Here is a 6000-nt window from a genome sequence, read left to right as displayed (position 1 = left end):
CTCCATACCGAACCCAGCATTCAATACAATCAGTGAATTGTTTAAAAATTCATTCAATTCTTACCAGGCAGGCATTCATGTTCCTATAAAACCAATTGCAAGAGAACTTTTATATCACTAAGCCCGTACTTATCTAGCATCAAGAACTTTCCATTTTGATTAAGGCCTGAAATTTTTTTCAGGTCTGATTTTCACTATTGCTCAAATAGTGCTTTACTGCGAAGGATCGTGCACATATACGTTTCATAACCGCAGTTCATACATATGTTTCATATGTTTGTTGTTGTTTGATTTATCATCTACGGGTTTATGTCGAATTAATTTGATGGCCTGCTCCCAGTTGGCTTGTAAGCTCAATTGGTAGAGCGCTGCACTAGTATCGCAGAGGTCAGTGGTTCGAATCCCGTACAGGCCTGAAATTTTTTTTTTTTCAGGTCTGATTTTCACTATTGCTCAAATAGTGCTTTACTGCGAAGGATCGTGCACATATACATAATTATTATTCTTTATTACAGAAACCTTTGAGTCCTTTTACACGGCTTTGTCACCGAATTGAATGGTTTGAGGTTTAATTACTGCCAATTGCAGTGTTTGACTGTAAAGAGAAAAAACAATAAGAATTACGTTTTCGTTTTCTTTACAAAAAGCAGCCAAAGTTCCTAAGCATTCAGTATACATCTGGCGTTAGCTTTTCAAGATGTCGGCATCTGCGACTAGGCGAGGAGTTGTTACCCTTTCAGGAAAAAGTTCTCAAACAAACAAGCTCAAAATGGGAATTGTTCCTAAACAGGACTCCAAAGATGTCGCTGCATCTCAGAAATCGGTTATGTATCGCAACAACGACACTCATCTTCCCTCGTGCCTCCAATGTCGACAGCAGAGTTTTCAAGCGGAAACACTTTTACGAAAAACACTTACAAATTGTTACCAGATGCCAAAATGCCAATGCCGACTAAAACGGTGGAAACCATAATTGCAGATATTTTGAAATAGCTCTTCAAGAACGAAATTTATGATAGTGTCAAGTGCAAAGACCACTATCAGAATATTTGCGGTTGATCAAAGAGAAAGTTAAAAGTTTGTTATGCCCGCAATACAAACTAGTTGTTGAAGCGCACATTGGCGAGAAAAAAGGTCAGGGAATACGAATTACAAGCAGATGTGCCTGGAATGAGAAATTTGACGATTTCGTTACTGTTTACTTTACGAATGCGTCATTACTTGCTCAAGCGATATATTGTTTATGCTCTGTACGCAGAGTAATAGCAATGGGACGTTTTCATGACGGAAGTTTTTGAAACGGGGTGGAAATTTTTTTCTTAAGCGGACAACTCAGTAGCATAAGTGTGATTTGCTTAGTAGCATATAACCTATTTACACTAACAAAACTTGTTTAGTTAAAATAGGTTTAACTGAATGAAAACAAGACACAGAGAACTGAGTAACTGGATTCAAGAACTCACTAACATGTACTTTCAATGTGCTAAATTTGAAGTAGACAAATATCGATCTAAGCAGCTTCTATTAAGAAAACAATTTTCAGCTCCAAACAGCTTCAAAACATGCTTAGGCTTTGGTTTAAATAGGTTTCTTGCTCCAAACAAAATCATGGAAATCTAATCTCTCCAATTAAAGTGGATGGGGTGCTTGATCTACAACTTGCCTAGTAAGACACGTGGTTATATATCTTTAAGGATTTCCAGCTAGGGTGCTCTGGCATTAAACCGTAGCTAGAAAATTAGGAGTAAGGTTTCTTAAGTCAGAAACTCTTTCAGTCAGTCACGTTTGGACGCAGCAAAGGACTTTCGGTTTTCACGACAATGCATGAGGTAAATTGGGAAGAGAGGAGGAACGCGTGACGTGTGATGCGTGAGGTGTGATCTATAGAAATAAATCATGTTGACAGAGAGATGTTTGGGGAGTATTCATAATTTATCTAGAGGGTGGGTTATGATGATTTCCTTATTTTTTTCCATTCATTTTAAAAATCCTCCCCCTGTTTTTGTTCCGACCCCCCCTCAAGAGATGTTAATTTATCAAAGGTCATAGTCCCCCCCCCCAGCACATAAGTACAACATGTCAAACTCACCCTTAGCCTTTCGCAGAAGGAAAGCTGGCAACAGCAAACGAGGTTTCTGTAGCTTTTGTGGTTTCTGAGGAGCTGGTTAAGAATTACGTACACCGAGTGTGAGGAGAGTGAGAATGAGGAGAGTGAGAATGAGGAGAGTGAGAATGGAGAGAGCGAGAGTGAGGAGAGTGAGAATGAGGAGAGTGAGAATGAGGAGAGTGAGAATGAGGAGAGTGAGAATGAGGAGAGTGAGAATGAGGAGAGCGAGAATGAGGAGAGCGAGAATGAGGAGAGTGAGAAGGAGGAGAGTGAGAATGAGGAGAGTGAGAATGAGGAGAGTGAGAATGAGGAGAGTGAGAATGAGGAGAGTGAGAATGAGGAGAGTGAGAATGAGGAGAGCGAGAATGAGGAGAGCGAGAATGAGGAGAGTGAGAGTGGAGAGAGCGAGAGTGAGGAGAGTGAGAATGAGGAGAGTGAGTGTGAGGAGAGTGAGAATGAGGAGAGTGAGAAAGAGGAGAGCGAGAGTGAGGAGAGTGAGAATGAGGAGAGCGAGAGTGAGGAGAGTGAGAATGGGGAGAGTGAGAATGAGGAGAGTGAGAATGAAGAGAGTGAGAATGAGGAGAGCGAGAGTGAGGAGAATGAAAATGAGGAGATTGAGTGTGAGGATAGTGAGAATGAGGAGAGTGAGAATGAGGAGAGCGAGAGTGAGGAGAGCGAGAATGGGGAGAGTGAGAATGAGGAGAGTGAGAATGGGGAGAGTAAGAATGAGGAGAGTGAGGATGAGGAGAGTGAGAATGGGGAGAGCGAGAGTGAGAGAGTGAGAATGAGTAGAGTGAGAATGAGGAGAGTGAGAATGAGGAGAGTGAGAATGAGGAGAGTGAGTGTGAGGAGAGTGAGAATGGAGAGAGCGAGAGTGAGGAGAGCGAGAGTGAGGAGAGTGAGAATGAGGAGAGCGAGAGTGAGGAGAGTGAGAATGGGGAGAGTGAGAATGAGGAGAGTGAGAATGAAGAGAGTGAGAATGAGAAGAGCGAGAGTGAGGAGAATGAAAATGAGGAGAATGAGTGTGAGGATAGTGAGAATGAGGAGAGTGAGAATGAGGAGAGTGAGAATGGGGAGAGCGAGAGTGAGGAGAGTGAGAATGGGGAGAGTGAGAATGAGGAGAGTGAGAATGAAGAGAGTGAGAATGAGGAGAGCGAGAATGAGGAGAATGAAAATGAGGAGATTGAGTGTGAGGATAGTGAGAATGAGGAGAGTGAGAATGAGGAGAGTGAGAATGAAGAGAGCGAGAGTGAGGAGAGTGAGAATGAGGAGAGCGAGAGTGAGGAGAGTGAGAATGGGGAGAGTGAGAATGAGGAGAGTGAGAATGAGGAGAGTGAGAATGGGGAGAGCGAGAGTGAGAGAGTGAGAATGAGGAGAGTGAGAATGAGGCAAGTGAGAATGGGGAGAGTGAGAATGAGGAGAGTGAGAATGAGGAGAGTGAGTGTGAGGAGAGTGAGAATGAGGAGAGTGAGAATGAGAAGAGTGAGTGTGAGGAGAGTGAGAATGGGGAGAGCGAGAGTGAGGAGAGTGAGAATGAGTAGAGCGAGAGTGAGGAGAGTGAGAATGAGGAGAGTGAGAATGAGGAGAGCAAGTGTGAGAAGGGTGACGAGAGTGAGCTGGAGCCACTCGCAAAGAGACCATGTAGCACAAGAAGTGGGCGTCATGCATCAAGTTTCATACTCTAGTTCTGTATCAACATTTTGTCGAAATGAAATAAAAGACAGGAATTATATGAGCGTCGAACAGCATAGTTTCATTTCCTTTTCTTTTTCAGGAAAAAAATGGTTGCCCCTCCCCTCCCCTCCCCTCCCCTCCCCCCCCCCCATGCTCCATGTCTTATTTGCTGGAAATTTTCCAAATTCCCCCTAAATCATAGTAGAGAAAAAGAGCGACCCCCTCCTCAAAATCATCATAGCTCACCCTCTAGGTAAATTATGAATGCTCCTTTAGTTTCGTCCATCTTGAATTATTCACAATAGTTTTCTCCTAACCCCAATTTTTGGGCTCATTACATACACCTCTGTCGCTCCTAAGTGAATGGTTCACCAGAATCACTTCTGCTTCCTTTAGAGCATTTTTGCTTTGATTTACGCCGAAAAAACGTTTATCCTACCAAAGATTACTTCACTCAACTGTTCCGATCTTTGGACAGGTCCTCAGAGTTACATTTTGTCGCCATCACAGAGCTGGTAAAAATAATTTCAGTCGCTGTCATCAGCTGCTTCTCTTAGATTCGTCACTAACAGATTTATTACAGAGTAATTAAGTTTGGGTGCTTCAATCTGTGTAACTTGGCTTTGCATCCACTTTTTCGTCCATCCTTTGTCATCACTTATTTACCCCATCATTTGTCAGCCAGATCCCCAGATTTACACCTTAAACCTGACTGAATCATTTCGTTTTATAAATATCACTTCAGTAAAAGAAAAATGAGGAATAGATTGAGATGGAACAACATAAACTTCGGTGGCTGAACATTTTATTACCACTTTTCTTTTCTCTTACTTTCAGCACATGCAACACCTTTCTTACATTTTACATTTTTACATTTATATAGCGCAGACTTCTATGTGGCTATATTCAGTCGCGCTTAATAGTATCGTAAGGTTGAGATCGGACGTCAGCATTTTTATCAGGTGCCTCTGGCAGCCGCTTCAGTCCATGTAGCGATCTCACCTTCCCACCCATCCCACCCCGGGGAGGACATCCAGTACACAGTAATCTCGTGCATGGGAAATTTACTTCTCCTACCCCTAACCCTGCAAGAGACGGGACCTACGGCTTTACGTCTTATCCGAGAAGACGAAGCAATGTGAGTGAAGCGTCTTGCTTAAGGACGCAACGTCATGCCCCAGCCAGGACTTGAACCCGGGCCATCCGATCCAGAGTCCAGCGCAAATGAAGCGTGCAGTGTAAGACAATAGGTACAATAGTGTAAGACAATAGGTACAATAGTGTAAGACAATAGGTACAATAGTGTAAGACAATAGGTACAATAGTGTAAGACAATAGGTACAATAGTGTAGGACAATAGGTACAATAGTGTAGGACAATAGGTACAATAGTGTAGGACAATAGGTACAATAGTGTAGGACAATAGGTACAATAGTGTAGGACAATAGGTACAATAGTGTAGGACAATAGGTACAATAGTGTAGGACAATAGGTACAATAGTGTAAGACAATAGGTACAATAGTGTAGGACAATAGGTACAATAGTGTAGGACAATAGGTACAATAGTGTAGGACAATAGGTACAATAGTGTAGGACAATAGGTACAATAGTGTAGGACAATAGGTACAATAGTGTAGGACAATAGGTACAATAGTGTAAGACAATAGGTACAATAGTGTAGGACAATAGGTACAATAGTGTAGGACAATAGGTACAATAGTGTAGGACAATAGGTACAATAGTGTAAGACAATAGGTACAATAGTGTAAGACAATAGGTACAATAGTGTAAGACAATAGGTACAATAGTGTAAGACAATAGGTACAATAGTGTAAGACAATAGGTACAATAGTGTAAGACAATAGGTACAATAGTGTAAGACAATAGGTACAATAGTGTAAGACAATAGGTACAATAGTGTAAGACAATAGGTACAATAGTGTAAGACAATAGGTACAATAGTGTAAGACAATAGGTACAATAGTGTAAGACAATAGGTACAATAGTGTAAGACAATAGGTACAATAGTGTAAGACAATAGTGTAAGACAATAGGTACAATAGTGTAAGACAATAGGTACAATAGTGTAAGACAATAGGTACAATAGTGTAGGACAATAGGTACAATAGTGTAAGACAATAGGTACAATAGTGTAAGACAATAGGTACAATAGTGTAAGACAATAGGTACAATAGTGTAGGACAATAGGTACAATAGT

General features: G+C 41.5%; 1 pseudogene; it reads left to right on the top strand.

Moving 5' to 3' along the window:
- The first annotated feature begins 697 nt into the window (after positions 1-697).
- LOC148720085 (dynein light chain Tctex-type 5-B-like) lies at positions 698-1263 on the top strand (annotated as a pseudogene).
- The last annotated feature ends 4737 nt before the right edge of the window (positions 1264-6000 follow it).

The sequence above is a fragment of the Stylophora pistillata genome, chromosome 11 (assembly GCF_964205215.1).
Source record: "Stylophora pistillata chromosome 11, jaStyPist1.2, whole genome shotgun sequence".
NCBI classification, from domain to species: domain Eukaryota; kingdom Metazoa; phylum Cnidaria; class Anthozoa; order Scleractinia; family Pocilloporidae; genus Stylophora; species Stylophora pistillata.
The sequence above is the reverse complement of the archived record's forward strand: the minus strand, read 5'-3'. Positions and strand labels throughout refer to the sequence as shown.